We start from the raw sequence: 17,082 nt of genomic DNA, 5'->3' as shown, positions 1-17,082 counted from the left end.
AAATGTGCTCATACTGTCCTGTTTGAAATATACAGCTGGAGTCTACTTCATTCCATATTTGTTTCTTAAGTTACATTTTCCTGTTCCAGTTTTTGGATGAGATATTTTCACTCTCCAACAACCTGAACATTTCTTCTTGAACAATTCTTATTTGTACCTTCCACTTTATGGCTGTGGAGAACATTCAGACTAATATTATCTTCAGTGGATGTTAAATGGAGGTTTTGCTCATGAAGCAGCTGATATGAGACGAGCTGTGGTGCTGTGAAAAAGCCAGTCATGTGCATGTAGAAGCAGAGTCAAACTATTAAATATTTAAATAATGAAAACCATAACTTGTAAAAATGTGCTGGACCTGATAAACCACCCATACTGTCTCCATCAGAGAAACAACACTTAAAGCTTTCATCTACGCTCCTGAAAACATCGATTCCTCTGCTGTGAGCTATATTTCTAATGCAATATAATGTAATAAAGGTGTCACACTCACCTGATACACTCAGTCTAACAGAGTTACTGGTCTCTGTGTATATTCGGCCTGAAGATCGTGCTCCTTCACAGGTATAAACACCTGCATGAGACCCATCAACAGAACTGATTACATATTCCTTCTTCTGACCATTTTGGACTTCAGCGTTATTCTTGTACCACACATATTTCCCATCAACTCCACTGTTTATTTCACATGTCAGAGTGACTCTTTCTTTGATGAAAACACATGCAGCTGGCTGGACCTTCACTGTAGGCCTTGGTCTCACTGTCACAAAATGAAAAGTCATTGTGAAATGATTATCGTAACAGAATAAATATTTCACATATGTGAAATATTAATAAACATCTATAATCATAATTCTGAACTCATTTTTAAAAACTGAAACAGAAGTCATCACATAACTCTGACTGTAATTGAATGGTATCACTGTAGAACACAGAATAATAATCTCCCTGAGCGCTGCACACTGGAACTCTGTTCCTCCTGGAGTACACACTGCTGCACTGACTGTGTTGTTGTGTCTATCTTCAGGAATCAGAGGAGGGTGTAAATACTGAGAGTCTTTCCTCCAGAAAATCTCCATTTAGTCGACTGTGGCAGCTCACAGCTCAGAGTAACTGTGTCTCCAGTAAAGACTGTGCTCTGAGACTCCACTCTCAGTCTGGGTTTTACTGCTGATATGAAATGATGAAGTCAGTGGCTGTGGCTTTTCTTTTCTTTTCTTTTATTTTCTGTAGGCTCCTCCTTGTGAGACTGGAGTAGCAATGAAAGAGACTCTATTCTCAGGTAAGTGGAGCATCAAAATCATTTTCAGGCATTTAATTTAAACAGAAATTACTACATAGTGTTGCTTAAATTCTCCCAAACCTGTCTCACATTTACCCTCAGCAGCCCCCTTCAAACTGATTTGTGGATCACGGCTTGTACTTGTTTACCTCATGTTTTTGTCTTTTTTCGACTCTGTGCTCTGCCCCTGACACTGGTTTTTGATCTGTCTCTGGAAACTGTCCTCCTTGTGATTTCTCTGACTTTGATCTGGATTTTGATTCTAAGGTTGTTTCTCTCTGTTGTATTTGTTAATAAAACATGTAAATGGATCCAGTTCACTCTGTAGACCCTTCATTACAGGGTTATTTACCTGATAAACACACATCCATCACTGGGAAATTATAATATTTGTTCCTTTTACTTTTTAAAAATGAATAAATGTTTTTTGTCATGTCATTTTGTGTTTACTTGTGTTGTCTTTGACTAATATTTAAATTTGTTTGATGATCTGAAACATTTAAGAGTGACAAACATGCAAAAAAATAAGGAATCATGAAGGGGGCAAACACTTTTTCACACCACTGTATATAAACTCCTGGACCTGAGAAAACATCAAAACTGTCTCCATCAGACAAACAACACTTAAAGCTTTCATCTACACTCCAGAAAACATCCATTCTCCTGCTGTGAGCTATGGGTCTGAAAGGATGTGTAAATGTCAATAATCAATCCACCCCAGAGTCCAGACCTCAACATTACTGAATGTGTTTGGATTTATTTGGATCTTTGAGAAGCAGCGAATGGAAACAAAATGTAAAACTGAACTTTGGAGGAGTGGAAAAATCAAGACTCAATAATCTCCTGAAAAAACTAATCTCCTGAAGCTATAACAGAAGAAAGTAATGGATTTAAATATGTATAATGTATTCATAAACTTTAATCTCTTAGAACAGAAATAATGTAACAATGGAGTCACACTCACCTGATACAGTCAGTGTTAAAGGGGCGCTGGTGTGTGTGTATATTCGGTCTGAAGATCCTTTTCCTTTACAGGTATAATCACCTTTATGAGTCTGAGCAACAGAACTGATGACATATTCCTTCCTTTGAGAACTGGGGTGAGGACCATTACTCTGATACCACTCATAATTCTGGTAATCTCCACTTTGTGTGTCACATGTCAGAGTGACTCTCTCTCCGATGAACACACTCTGAGCTGGTTGGACCTTCACTGTAGGTGTTGGTCTCTCTGTTCAAAGATCACAAATAATTCTGAAATGTTTATCAGAACAGAACAAAACATTTGATCTCCATTTATTTTTTTTATTATGTTTTTCTGTGAAAAAAATGTCTTCACAAACAAACCAAACAATTGTCAAACATTAGAACGCTGTAAATGTTGTGTGAATTCTCTGCACATTTCTGAGCGGGTTTCTCCTGCAGTTTTTAAATCTCTTTTTCTGTTTCTGATCCTGGCTCCTTTATTCTTGATTGAATTTTTGGATCACGGCTTGTACTTGTTTACCTCGTGTTTTCGTCTTTTTTGGACTCTGTGCTCTGCCCCTGACACTGGTTTTAGAGTTGAGTAGAGTTCAGGTAAATCTCTAAAATGATCAGTTTAAAGAGCTGAATCACTACTAATAGAAGAAGATTAAAAGATTTCCTTCACCCTCACTTCTAGTTCTAGTTTATTTTAGACTATATTTGAAAACCTTTTTTTTTTATTATTGCATTTAACTACTAACTACTTAGTGTTTATCTTAAGTTCCCTTGTATGTTTTTTCTTCGGAAAGCTTTTGTGAATCTGGCCACTGATTCCCTGTTTGCACCATAATCTCCAGTGGCTACAATAGAGGAAAAGAACAGATGTATATATTTATAATTCATTTCTATATTACTGTATTTCTAACAACAGAATAATGTAATAAAGGTGTAACACTCACCTGATACAGTCAGTGTAACAGAGGCACTAGTGTGTGTGTCTATTCGGCCTGAAAGTCCTCCTCTACAGGAATAAGCTCCTCCATAATTCCCATCAACTGTAGAGATGTGGTACGTCTTTGAGTGCTGAGACTGCTGTGTGTCACCCTTAAACCAATAATAACTCCAGGAATCTTTACTTTGTATTTCACACGTCAGAGTGACTCTCTCTCCGATGAAAACACTTGGATCTGGCTGGATCTTCACTGTAGGCGTTGGTGTCTCTGTTCAAAGGTAAATGTTAGTTAAAGTAAAAGTTAGTTTTGGAGAAAAAAATGTTTCCTTTTGAGAGCAATGACATACTTTCAATATTAAAATAAAAAACCCCACAAATTTCTAAACCCAAGTTATTTGTAAATTAGGAAACAGAAGTCATCCCATAACTCTGACTGTAATTGAATGGTATCACTGTAGAACACAGAATAATAATCTCCCTGAGCGCTGCACACTGGAACTCTGTTCCTCCTGGAGTACACACTGCTGCACTGACTGTGTTGTTGTGTCTATCTTTAGGAATCAGAGGAGGGTGTAAATACTGAGAGTCTTTCCTCCAGAAAATCTCCATCCAGTCGACTGTGGCAGCTCACAGCTCAGAGTAACTGTGTCTCCAGTAAAGACTGTGCTCTGAGACTCCACTCTCAGTCTGGGTTTTACTGCTGATATGAAATGATGAAGTCTGTTAAATATCTGACATTTTGTCAGAACACAGTGTTAGAACAAACCTGCAAATGGACCCAGTTCACTCTGTAGACCCTTCATTGTGTTTATTGAGGTGCTATAAACAAATCCATCATTGGTAAATTATATCATTTGTTCCTTTTACATTTTATTAATGAATACATGCTCATACTGTCCTGAGTGAAAGACTGAACTGGAGTCTGTTCCATATTTGTTTGTTAAAATCTTATATACTGCTCTATCAATTTGTGGAAGGGATATTTTTCACTCTTCAACCTAAACATTTCCTCTTATTGGTGTTTTCCACTTTGTGGCTGTGAATAAACCTAGATCAGTGGTTCCCAAACTTTTGCTGCAGTGCTCCTTTTATAGATAGCAGCTGTAATGAGATGAACTGTGGTGCTGTGAAAAAGTCAGACATGTGCTTAAAGAAGAGGAGAGTCAAATAATTAAATATTTAAATAATAAAAAAGAAGAAAACTAAAAATGTTCTGGACCTGATAAACCACCAAACTGGTCTCTATCAGATAAACAACACTTAGAGAAACACTGGGTAAGATTTGGGTTTTTGCTGCTGAGGCGCCCCCTAGTGTAGTTCATTTTTACAGCACTTTACAGAGATCAGAGGGGGAGTGGTTTTCTACACTCCTCCAAAAGGTACATAGTGCAGATTCTGCAGTGCTGAGCCCAGAGTAGAAATCACAGAGGCTCCTAAAAGACTAATCCCCTGATGCTATAATACATGCAAAGAATAGATTTGTATATTTAGAAAGCACTTCTAGATTAATAAATCATATTATAAACTGTAATAAAGACATCACACAAACCTGGTACAGTTAGTGTAACAGCCTAACTGGAGTGTGTGTGTGTGTGTGTGTGTGTGTGGGTGTGTGTGTGTGTGTGTGTGTGTGTGTGTGTGTGTGTGTGTGTGTTACAGTTATAAACACCTGCATGATACAGATTAACTTCAGAGATTTGTTCTCCTTCCACTGTGGAGATTCACTGAGGAGGATGTCGTCCTTATACCACACACAGTTCTGAACTCAGGTTTTTAGTAAAATAGAAATCAGTAGCAGTCAATACATACCTCTGACTGTAACCTGGACGATGTCACTGAAGTAATAAGGATTGTCACCTGGCCGGTGCACTGCACACTGGAACTTTGTTTCTCCTGGAGTAGACAATGTTACACTGACTTTGTTGATGCGTCTATCTTCAGGAATCAGAGAAGGTTGTAAATTCTGAGAGTTTGTATTCCAGTAAAACTCCCATCCAGTCCAATATGGTGGCTCACAGCTCAGAATAACTTTGTCTCCAGTAAAGACTGCGTCCTGAGGCTGCACTTTCAGTTTGGGTTTATATTCTGTTGATATGAAATGATGAATTACAATGTACAGTTTTCTTCAACATTTGCCCCTTGATCAAATGACATTGTTAAACATTATATCATTTCCTCTTCATGGATCAAATTCTTTATATTTTAGTGGAAAGTAACTAGTTATTTGTCAGATGTAAAACATTGGACATGTGTTTGTTTCAACATAAATATAGCAACATGCAACAGAGCAACAGTGTGTTCCATATTTTGAACAAAACAGCTGATTTTTCTCCTCCAGTATACAACCATTTAATAATTATAATTAATTACATAATTTTACTTATTTCACAAAAGACACAAAATGAATCATTAATTCATTAATTGATTCATTTGTTCATTCATTGTTTGTAACCACAATCCTAAACTGTCCAGGGTGTGTTCCCACCTTACGCCCAATCCATCACAGGGCAACACACACTCACACACTCACACCTATGGACACTTCTGCACAAACACTCCATTTAACAACATGTGTTTCTGGACTGTAGGAGGAAAGCAGAGCACCTGGAGGAAGCCCACACAGACACAGGGAGAACACAACAAACACCCCACAGACAGTGACCTGAGGTGGGGCTCAAGCCTGTACTAATCAAGTGATGATTTTACTCTGGTTTTGTCTGAGATACATTTAATTCATTATTAATAAAAATGTATTAACAGAATGATCAGTTTTAAAGGAGTCAGTTTCAAAGGATGACAGTTTCTCTGTTCAAAGATCACAAGTACCTTTGTAATGTATATCGTCACAGGAACAAAACCTTCTGCGCAGAAGTCGGCACAGCTGCTTTTTGCCCTGCTTCATATTTTTTGGCACATTTTATCACATGTTAATACTTATTATTTTTATTTATTTAACAAAGCAGAAGAATTTAAAATATATATTATAGTGGCACTGGCTTGGGGTCTCACAGGAAAGTTCCCAGCATGCACTGCGGCCTCCCCTGGTTTGTAGATTTAGGGCTAATTTTGGGGTTTATGTTGCAGTTGGTGGTTGTTCATATCAGGGACGGTTTTCTCTTATGTTTTTGTGTGTTTGGGCGTGGTGTGTAGAGAGACGTGTTGTTGTTTGGGGGCTCACTGTCAGAATGAAGTGTGGTGGTTGTGATGCCCCTGAATCTGGCTACAGACCAAGTTTAGGCCAAACACAGCCTGTTCACTTGTGCCATTTTGCATTTTTTGCTCTTTTAAGGCACTTAGTAAAACTTTGCTTGTTACAGCACGGCTGTGTCTCAGTATCATCCCAGTGTCTGCCAAAATATAAACACAAACATTAAAAAATAGATGTCCATAAATGTGGAAAATGTGCACTAAAATGTAAGTTATATTTCTTTAGTGGGTTTAGCAGAGGGTCTCCAAACTGCTGCATACAACTGTAAACAGCCACCGTGGCTATTAGTAATTTGTAATAATTAGTAATAAACATGACTAATTACTAATAATGTAATTATAATGTCACTCTACCGTCCTAAAAGCATGAACGTTTCTATGACTCTGAATGTCTCTGTGTTCTGTTTCTGTTCAGTCAGTCTGCACTTCAAAAGCTCTCCCTAAAAAACCCTGAAATTTGATTTCTGATTTTTCTGCACTGTCAGTGTTAGGATTAGGTTCAAATACAGCCACAATTCACACTCCTCTCATAGAAAATGAAGAAAACAAACATTTTGCAACTGATTATATTTATCAGCTGAATCTTTCAGATGTAAGAATGGAGAGAGGTTCACCACTCTGTAAAAGACTGCACAGACAAATAGTGACATAATTCCAGAATAAAGTTTCTCAGAATAAAACAGTAAAGAACTTGGTGATATCATCATCTTCAGTACATAAGTATCTTGAGTACGAGTGTCTAGAGTCTGAAAACTAATATGGAATGGCCATGATCTTTGGGCCCTCAGATGGCACTGTATTAAAAGAAGACATGATACTGCAGCAGAAATCACTGCAGGAAATCAGGAACACTCCCCAAAACCACACACACTGCATCCACAAGTACAAGTGAAAATTCTACCATAAAGAACAGAAACCATATAAAAACAAGATCCAGAAACGTAGCTGCCTTCTCAGCCCAAGAGCAGTTAAATTGCAGCATTTTGGAGGCAACAAATGGAGGTAAATTTGAACACTTTCCTGTGGTTAAACAAATAAAAATTTATTCCTTTTGGAAATCATGGAACCTTCCAGACTGAATAGGAGAAGGGTAATCTGGCTTGTGTTCAGCACAGTTTAAATAGAAATACATAATTAGTTAAAATGTATATATTTTAATTTTATAGAACAATAATAGTTCACAGTTCCAACATTTGTCTTCCATTTATGTTATTTCTAAATGAAAACAGGGTTTAAATCATTTGCAACATTTTACATGTTAAACCTACAGTAGGTGAACACACTCCTACACAACTACTCTGATTTATTGTTGTTTTCCAGCCCTGAGAACTGAGTCCTAATCTGCTGTGTGGAGGTCAGTAGTGTCACCAACTATGAGTCACCAACAACACAATCATCATCATATTTTAAAACCTTTGTGTGTGTGTGTGTGTGTGTGTGTGTGTATTGTGTTGTTTTCATAAAAAAGAGGGAATCTGAACGTTTCTGCTTTTCAAGTGGGAAAACTCCATTTGAAAACCTGAGGCCACAGTCCCAACCTCAGAGTAGTTAAAGCTGTTCAGTGACTACTCTTTTATTCCATTTCAACACGGCGTGTCCACTGACGCAGAACTAATAAAATAGGCTTTTGATTCAAAGTTGAAGACAAAGTTAAGATGTTTGCAACATTTCTGACCAAAAAGCAGCCAAATCACCACAGCTTTCATACATTTTAAACATGAATTTAGCCAAAGCCCAAATAACTCAATATCTAGATTCAAATTGTACACAGCAGTCAAATCAGTGATAACTGAGTTGAAGTGTGCAATTTCCCATCTTCAGACTGTTGCATAAACCCTTTATTTGCAGGAAGCTTGAATATTATGAGCTCTCAGCGTAAGTGTAATAATAATTCTCTTTGATGAATTTTTGTATGATTTTTCTTGCAGTTTTACACATCAGCTACATTCCATTAGCAGGATTTATACCTGAATTTATCATAATTTCTGATCACCGTGCAACAATAACACCACTCCAGGTTTCTATTTCTAACAATTTTAACATGTGACTAAGCAGATTTTATAAAGCTCTTGTTGGAAAACAAACCACAGAGCTGTCTATAATACATTTACACAACAAATCTATTGATTTTAATTGATACTTAATTAATAATGTTAAAGTAGTCTTAATAAAGAAATGAATTTAGGGTTCATCTTGTTTCATATGTTCTTGCATGAACTCTCACATTTATAGCACTGCTGGAGCTTATACTGAAGCTGTGTTACAGTCAGTCTGCGTGGTGTTAACACACTTGCTGGTTGTTTGGTCTTAGAATGTAAGCGTGTTCACATTGTAGGCCACAGTCCCTCAAAACTTTACTTCAGCTCTGGGTACAGATTTTGTAACTAAATATTCATGGAAGAGAAAATAAACCTTCTGAACACAGTCCAAATGTCTGTGTCCTCACATGGCCATTTAAATACGCAGAATACTCTGTAATACTCTGTGTATGTGAATGATAATGAGACAGTTTAGTAGATGCATGTAATGATTCACCTTTACTTTGTCCATGGTGGAAGAGCAGAACCAGCACTGCAGCAGAGAGAGAAACAGAGGACATGACGTATTAGTGTGAAACATCAGCAGGTAACACACACAGAATGAACAAATCTGAAAGAGCTGGAGCTCTTTTTATAAACTAAAATATTTAGAATCACATGATTACAGTGAAAAACAAACCCACTCTAAAAGAACTTAAAAATGCAACTACATAGAAATTAAGGCTCTGTAAATCAGCAGCTCAAATCACTGGCCTGTTTTTAGTTCAGTAAGACAACTAAAATACCCTTTCTGATCTTAAACCAGTTTAGTGGAGAACAACGTCTGACGAAACATGGTTCAAAATGGAAAAGAATTATGTAAAATCTGCTGTTTGATCATCCACCTCATATTTCCACAGCAACATCATCTGTTAAACCTACAGTAATCAGACACACATTTCTCAGAACTGAATGTGTTTTTATCAGCAACTTAAAGAAATATTTTCTAGTTTAATGCAGTAAAATTGTGGGACAAATAAGATTCATGCTCCGTTACTCTTTCAGTGTCAGGAGTCAATCACTGAAAGTGAATCACTGAATTACTGAAAAGATTTCTTTCCACTGATCTTTTTTCACTCATTGTGCATTAGTGCTGTGGACATGCAGAGATGGGGACTCGAGTTTGAGACTCCAACTCAAGTCACATTTAAGTCGCTAAAACAGTTACTTAAGACTCAACTTGGACTCGTGAACTATCTTTTATTCATTCATTCATTATTTGTAACCGCTTATGCAGTTCAGGGTCGTGGTGGGTCCAGAGCCTACCTGGAATCATTGGGCGCAAGGCAGGAATACACCCTGGAGTCCTTCACAGGGCAACACACATATTCACTCACACCTACGGACACTTTTGAGTCGCCAATCCACCTACCAACATGTATTTTTGGACTGTGGGAGGAAACCGGAGCACCCGGAGGAAACCCACGCGGACACGGGGAGAACACACCAACTCCTCACAGACAGTCACCCGGTGCGGGAATCGAACCCACAACCTCCAGGTCCCTGGAGCTGTGTGACTGTGACACTACCTGCTGCGCCACTGTGCCAAATCTATAATAATATATTACATCTGAATTAGTTTTGTCTGGCATTTGACAAAATTGAAATTCTGAGGTGATGAAATTACAAAAAATACTTCAAAAATACAGAAACAAATTCAAGTCGAAATAATTGAAATTGCAAAAATACGAATCTAGGGCAGAAGTCAACCAGTGGGCAACCAATAGCTGACTCCAGAGCCAGAGGGTTAAAAACAGCCTTCAATCTCTCTGTGGAAGTTTACTTTTTCCTGAGAAGAATTTTTTCGACTTGAATTTATGGGTCCGTAACGTAACAATACCACTTTTTCTTTACTAAATTGCGTGATAAGTGATGTGCTTCATTCACACTAGTGATTAGGAACAGTGAACACACACACCGAGCAGCAGGCAGTCATCCTTGGTGCCTGAGCATTATTTTAGAGGTAACATTGTTCAAGGGCACTTTGGCCATGGCTTTTCTTGCCGCTTGTGAGGATCAAACCAGTACTAACCCTGCTCCTCTAACCATTAGGTCATGGCTGCCTCCCCCAAAAACACAGTGGAGAGCACAAACGCAGTCCCCCACAGAAATTATTCAGCTGAGAACAAGGGATGATTCTCACTTTGGGTGAACCACCTTCGTGATCACAGTGTCACCTCTGCCAGGTACAAATACTGATACTGAATGTTCTCATTTTTGCTTGTTCTGAATTTAAAGTAGGGATAACCCTGTGGGGGACGGTACTGTGGTGCAACAGGTAGCAGTCACACAGCTCTAGAGTCCTGGGTCATGGGTTTGAACTGTGAAGAGTTTGGTGTATTCTCCCTGTGTCAGTGTGGGTTTCCTCCGTGTGCTCCAGTTTCCTCTCACTGTCTAAAAACACAGGTTAGTAGGAGAACTGGCTACTCGAACGTGTACTTAGGTGTGTGAGTGAATCCCCCCACCCCAGTGATTTTCAGTCCAGCATTTCTCACTGATGTCAGACAAATACTGACATCGGATCAGTACCAGCTGTATTCAAAAGTAAAAAAAGGTAGTGTGTTCATCTCAGAGAAATGACAACAAACATCTGCCAACACAGCAGTGTATCAGTGCAAAATAAAGTGGAGAAACAACTTTTTAAAATCTGTTACTTATAAAAACTACACTAATCCCACCCTGCTATCATACAGCCTCAACACTGCAGACCTCATATAAAACATATTTCAGTCTCCACAGCTGATATTTTCTGAACTACTTTGTGATAAATCATAAATCAAGTTTTTATCAAAAAAATCGACTCAAATATTTATACTGAATGTTACCAAAAGCCCATGTGCCTGTTTTATCTCATGCTGTATATGAATTGAGTTTACACTTATACAGTGAGGTAAATTTCCACTTAAACTTATGCAGAATTCTTCACAAAATGCTGATTCCTAAAGCATTTGAATTAAGATAAAACTGAAATATTTATGTTGTCTGTATTACAACAGATCCATCTTTGTGCCAGATTCTCTCCTCTGTTATGGATCTGAAACCCTGGATAACTCTTAATACTTTGACTCTAACTGAACAGAACAGTTACTTTATCAACATCTTCAAACAGCACTCACAGAGCATCACACAGAGACGACTGAACTCCATACTGCTCCAGACGTGTCGTAGAAACTGACTGTTAGACCCCACTTCTGCTTTTAAACACAGACACAGAGAAAAAGTGAGAGAGTGAGAGAGCGAGAGAGAGAGAGTGAGAGAGATGCACGTAAAGAAGTCTAGAGAGCTCCTGACATATGAATTTATCAAAAACTACTTAACTCTAAAGCAGTTTTACAGAGTAGATGTTTAAGGTTCAGATTTGTTCCCATTACAAACAGATACAGGTCACTCACAAATGTTTGTGAACAGTAAAAACAGCTAAATCTGATCTGAACAAATAAATCTGAACTCATTAAAAAGTCTTTTAGAGAACCACAACCTTTGTGTTATTTCAAGTTTAATCTGGTTAATATTTTTATTTTGCTGCATTTTTACACCCGTTTGGGTAACACTTTACCATACGGGTGCACAAATAAGCATATATTAATATGTCATGAATGATCTCCTCATAGTATATTAATACATACATTAATGCTTAATATATCAGGAACGAACAAAGAATATACATTAATGACCATATTACTCATACATAAATCGCCATTAGCAAGGGTAAACATTAAGTTTCAACATCTTGTTAATTCAATCTCTTAATTAACACTATGACTTGCCTTATTAATTAACACCTTTGTGAGTTAATTTAATTATTTAATTAATTATTGTGGCCAATAAAAACCCTAAAGTCAAGTGACTTTATATAAGTAATTACAAAACTCGTAATAAACTCATAATAATCACTTAATCACTGCTTATGTCCCTGCCTATAATTTTGCCTACATCAATGCACAAAGATATGTAACACACAGTATCCAAATAGATCCAATATGTAAAGGGTGTTAATTAATTACCTCCAAAGGTAACCGGGCAAAAAAAACTATGGCCAGGGAATCATTGCAATCTTTTGCTCCTGATGCTGTTAAAGCTATGTGTCAAGCTCATGAACAGTGGGAGAAGGCCACTGAAACTAGAGCAACTGATTTGTTCCAATACGTCCAGCATTTCACACATTCCGAGTATGATTTTCAAGAGTCACTTGATTTTGACGAGCTTCTTCAAGGTCAGTAAGCAGACCCTGTGATTGCCAAAGTCATTCCGTTTATTATCCTAAAACAGAACCCCCCAAGGCGGGAGAAAACCCAGGAAGTTAAGAAACCAAACATTGAAAGGAATACATGATTTAGCAGGACACCAAGGTCAGGCCAGGTCCCATTATTTAGCTCAACAACGTTTCTTTTAGTGTGGCATGGAACATCATGTAAAGGAGTACATAAATCATTGCTGGAGGTGCATTCTAGCAAAGACTCCAGAACCAGCTGCACAAGCTCCTCTCGAAAATATCAGGACTTCTTCACCCATGGAACTGGTGTGTATAGATTTCTGTCAAAGGACAGTGAACATTTTAGTTGTTACTGGTGATTTTTCAAAGTTAGCTCATGCATTCCCCTGTTCAAATCAGACTGCAAAGCAAGCTGCAAAAAAGCTGTGGGACAATGTGTTTTGTGTGTATGAATTTTTTTTTGGTTTTGTATTTTGTTTACGTGGCTTGAATATTCAAAATGGTAACACTAGGTGGAGCAAACAAACAGACAAAACCTGCAAAACCTTTTTATGTTTAGTGTGGCTCAATGGTCCCAATAACACTAACTCATGTGTAACTGTTCAATCCAGAGAAATCTTTCAACCATTTAATCCACCCTCCCCCTCTGCCCCAATCCCCACTCACAAAACTGTTGACTGGTGCCCAGGTCTTACAGCTGCTAGGGTTCAGTTGATCAGAGAATATTTAGAAAGGGTAATTAACTTCTCATACTGAGAAAGTATGTGGCCAATGTGTATTAACATGGACACTTGGTGACATCTGTGACAATTATAAATTGAGAACACTGCCATTTGCATTTACTCTGGCCCTTGTGTGGTTGGAACTTGCTTGTGGTTGTTAGTTATGTTTGGCGGCATGTTCCTCTATATACTGTGTTTACATGTGTAACACACTGGTAACCTGTCAGATACAGACAGGGGTGTGTGTGTGGCATGTGAATGAATTCAGTCAGTATCATGTATGTGGTGGTGAATTAGGGCTGTTTCTCAATAGCAACACCACAAAGAATGGACTAGTGTTCTCCAAAAGAACATTCTAGAGAAGTCACCTCACAAGAGCAAATTAATGATAGGGTTTTCAGGTCCCTCTCTTTGGCAATTCATTTTTTTCAGCAGAACAAGAACAATTTCTGGGCACTTTAACTGTCCTTGGCATTTGTGTTCGTCAGTATTGGAACGTACCTTCAGCAGTGGAAAATTATGTCAAGCGAGAACACAAGAATGTAAGAACTCAAAAGAACACACACTGACCCTGTGGCCAACAAAGCTCCCTATACACTATCCCTTGTATTATTCACTATATAGTGCACTATTATAGAACACTGAATTCAGGAGGGCAGTGAACAATTTCGGACACTACTTCGTGTTGTGGGTTTCTTGAAAACACAGAGGAAGGAGTAGGAGTGACAGCAGCCATGGGACCCCCAGGCAGGCGGAAGGAGACAGCACCAGCAGGAAGAGAGATGCTTACTGTTGATGGAGCCCTTGCAATGGTAAGGATCACTTCGATTCAGAGCGCAACAGCCCACAATCTATCAACAAAATGTCATTTTAGATAATAATTGAGATAAAACCCTCACCTTTAAAGACATAAAAGTAGATGTAAAACATCAAATGAAAGTCTCACCTGTTATAAAGTGGCCAGAGAGCACAGAGCAATTAAGTCACATACTTTCCATTCTTTATTTAAATATGAGCTGCTTTGTATGTGTCACAAGTGTCAATGACAGTATAAAGTGTGTCACAGGTTAAGAATCAGATAGAAGATTAAACTAGGGGCTTTTTATAGTTAACAGAGGTGTTGGTGAAGCTATTTTGAAACAGTAGTTTTTCAAGCCACTCTTGGTTAAAAGTAGTCAAGCTGCAGCCAAGCTACACTTCTATAAATTACACAGCTGCACTATGAGCTACTGAGGAAAAGTAGATAATGATGAAGCTACTTATGATATGAAATCTTAAATTTACCTGTGGAGTGCAGTTTTTCATAAAAACAGTACATCAAAAAATGTGTGTGTCATAAATACAACCCGGATTCCAAAAAAGTTGGGACACTAAACAAATTGTGAATAATAACTGAATGCAATGATGTGGAGATGGCAAATATCAATATTTTATTCGTAATAGAACATAGATGACAGATCAAAAGTTTAATCTGAGTAAATGTAACATTTTAAAGGAAAAATATGTTGATTCAAAATTTCACAGTGTCAACAAATCCCAAAAAATGTGGGACAAGTAGCAATAAGTGGCTGGAAAAAGGAAATTGAGCATATAACGAACAGCTGGAAGACCAATTAACCCTAATTAGGTCAATTGACAACATGATTGGGTATAAAAAGAGCTTCTCAGAGTGTCAGTGTCTCTCTGAAGCCAAGATGGTAAGAGGATCACCAATTCCACCATTGTTTCGCAGAAAGATAGTGCAGCAATACCAGAATGGTGTTACCCAGCGTAAAATAGCAAAGACTTTTAAGTTATCATCATCAACCGTGCATAACATCATCAAAAGATTCAGAGAATCTGGAACAATTGCTGTGCGTAAGGGTCAAGGCCGTAAAACTCTACTGGATGCTTGTGATCTCCGGGCCCTTAAACATCACTGCACCTCAAACAGGAATGCCACTGTCAAGGAAATAACAGAATGGGCTCAGGAATACTTCCAGAAAGCATTGTCAGTGAACACAATCCACCGTGCCATCTGCCGTTGCCAGCTGAAACTCTACAGTGCAAAGAGGAAGCCATTTCTAAGCAAGCTCCACAAGCTCAGATGTTTGCACTGGGCCAGGGGTCTTTTAAAATGGAGTGTGGCAAAATGGAAGACTGTTCTGTGGTCAGATGAGTCACGATTTGAAGTTCTTTATGGAACACTGGGACGCCATGTCATCCGGACCAGAGAGGACAAGGATAACCCAAGTTGTTATCAATGCTACGTTCAGAAGCCTGCATCACTGATGGTATGGGGTTGCATGAGTACTTGCAGCATGGGCAGCTTGCATGTCTGGAAAGGCACCATTAATGCAGAGAACTATGTTCAGGTTCTAGAACAACATATGCTCCCATCTAGACGTCATCTCTTTCAGGGAAGACCCTGCATTTTTCAACAAGATAATGCCAGACCACATTCTGCAGCAATCACAACATCATGGCTACGTAGGAGAAGGATCCGGGTACTGAAATGGCCAGCCTGCAGTCCAGATCTTTCACCTACAGAGAACATTTGGTGCATCATAAAGAGGAAGGTGCAACAATGAAGGCCCAAGACGATTGAACAGTTAGAGGCCTTATTAGACATGAATGGGTGAGCATTCCTATTTCTAAACTTGAGAAACTGGTCTCCTTTGTCCCCAGATGTCTGAGTGTTGTAGTAAGAAGGGGGGATGCCACACAGTGGTAAAAAATAGCCTTGTCCCAACTTTTTGGGGATTTGTTGACGCCATGAAATTTTGAAACAACATATTTTTCCCTTAAAATTATACATTCTCTCAGTTTAAACTTTTGATCTGTGATTTGTGTCCTATTCTGAATAAAATATTAGATGTTGGCAACTCCACATCATTGCATTCAGTTTTTATTCACAATTTGTTTAGTGTCCCAACTTTTTTGGAATCCGGTTTGTACAAAGTTGATCTGAAGAGAAAAACAGTGAGCTCTGTGTGTGTGTGTTACTGAACTGAAGGATCAGAGCTGCAGAGATCTCAGAGTGAGACCTCACTGATACCCTCTCATACAGTTAAGAAAGGATTATATTGAATATGAATTAAGTAATAAATCAAATATACCCCTTTGTTTACCCCTTTAACAATCAGACATTACACTTCATTGTCTTTATTTATAATAAAAAGCAGCACAGAGGCTTTCTTGTGACCTTCCAGGCTGTGTTTCATATCTCTGTAGCTCTGTTTGTGTGGTGAGTCAGGTCTGAAATGAATTACTGTATAAAATGATGCTTGCTGATGTTTCTCCATTTAGCTAATCTTGAGGGAAGCTCAGATATATCTTCTGCTGTCTTACATTTCTCAGAACTGTGTCCGTGTAACAGTAATACAATAACCCCGCCTAGTATTGTGGCCATGACCAGGGGTACTTGGCCTGTGACAATGCTTAGATAGGTGAGACGTCTAAGCGTAGTATCCACATGAAAGTCAGGACTAAAGATTTCTGAGCAGAGCATCACACTGCCTCCACTGGCTTGCTTACTTCCTATAGTGCATCCAGCTAAGCAAAGCATCCACATCCAAAGGGGAGAAGCTCGGATTTCATTGGAGGTGGGGGTGCACTTTGTTAAACAGCTTTTGAATGTTCTTTGATATCAACATTAAACGTTTGTAACAGGTAGTTTCCAGTGG

The 17,082-nt window shown here is 38.4% G+C and overlaps 1 pseudogene; it reads right to left on the bottom strand.

Annotated features, from left to right (window-relative positions):
* LOC136666290 (Fc receptor-like protein 5) overlaps positions 1–17,082 on the bottom strand; it is a 60,286-nt pseudogene that overhangs the window by 42,672 nt on the left and 532 nt on the right.

This window comes from Hoplias malabaricus, chromosome 14, assembly GCF_029633855.1.
Source record: "Hoplias malabaricus isolate fHopMal1 chromosome 14, fHopMal1.hap1, whole genome shotgun sequence".
In the NCBI taxonomy this organism is placed as follows: Eukaryota; Metazoa; Chordata; class Actinopteri; order Characiformes; family Erythrinidae; genus Hoplias; species Hoplias malabaricus.
The sequence above is the reverse complement of the archived record's forward strand: the minus strand, read 5'-3'. Positions and strand labels throughout refer to the sequence as shown.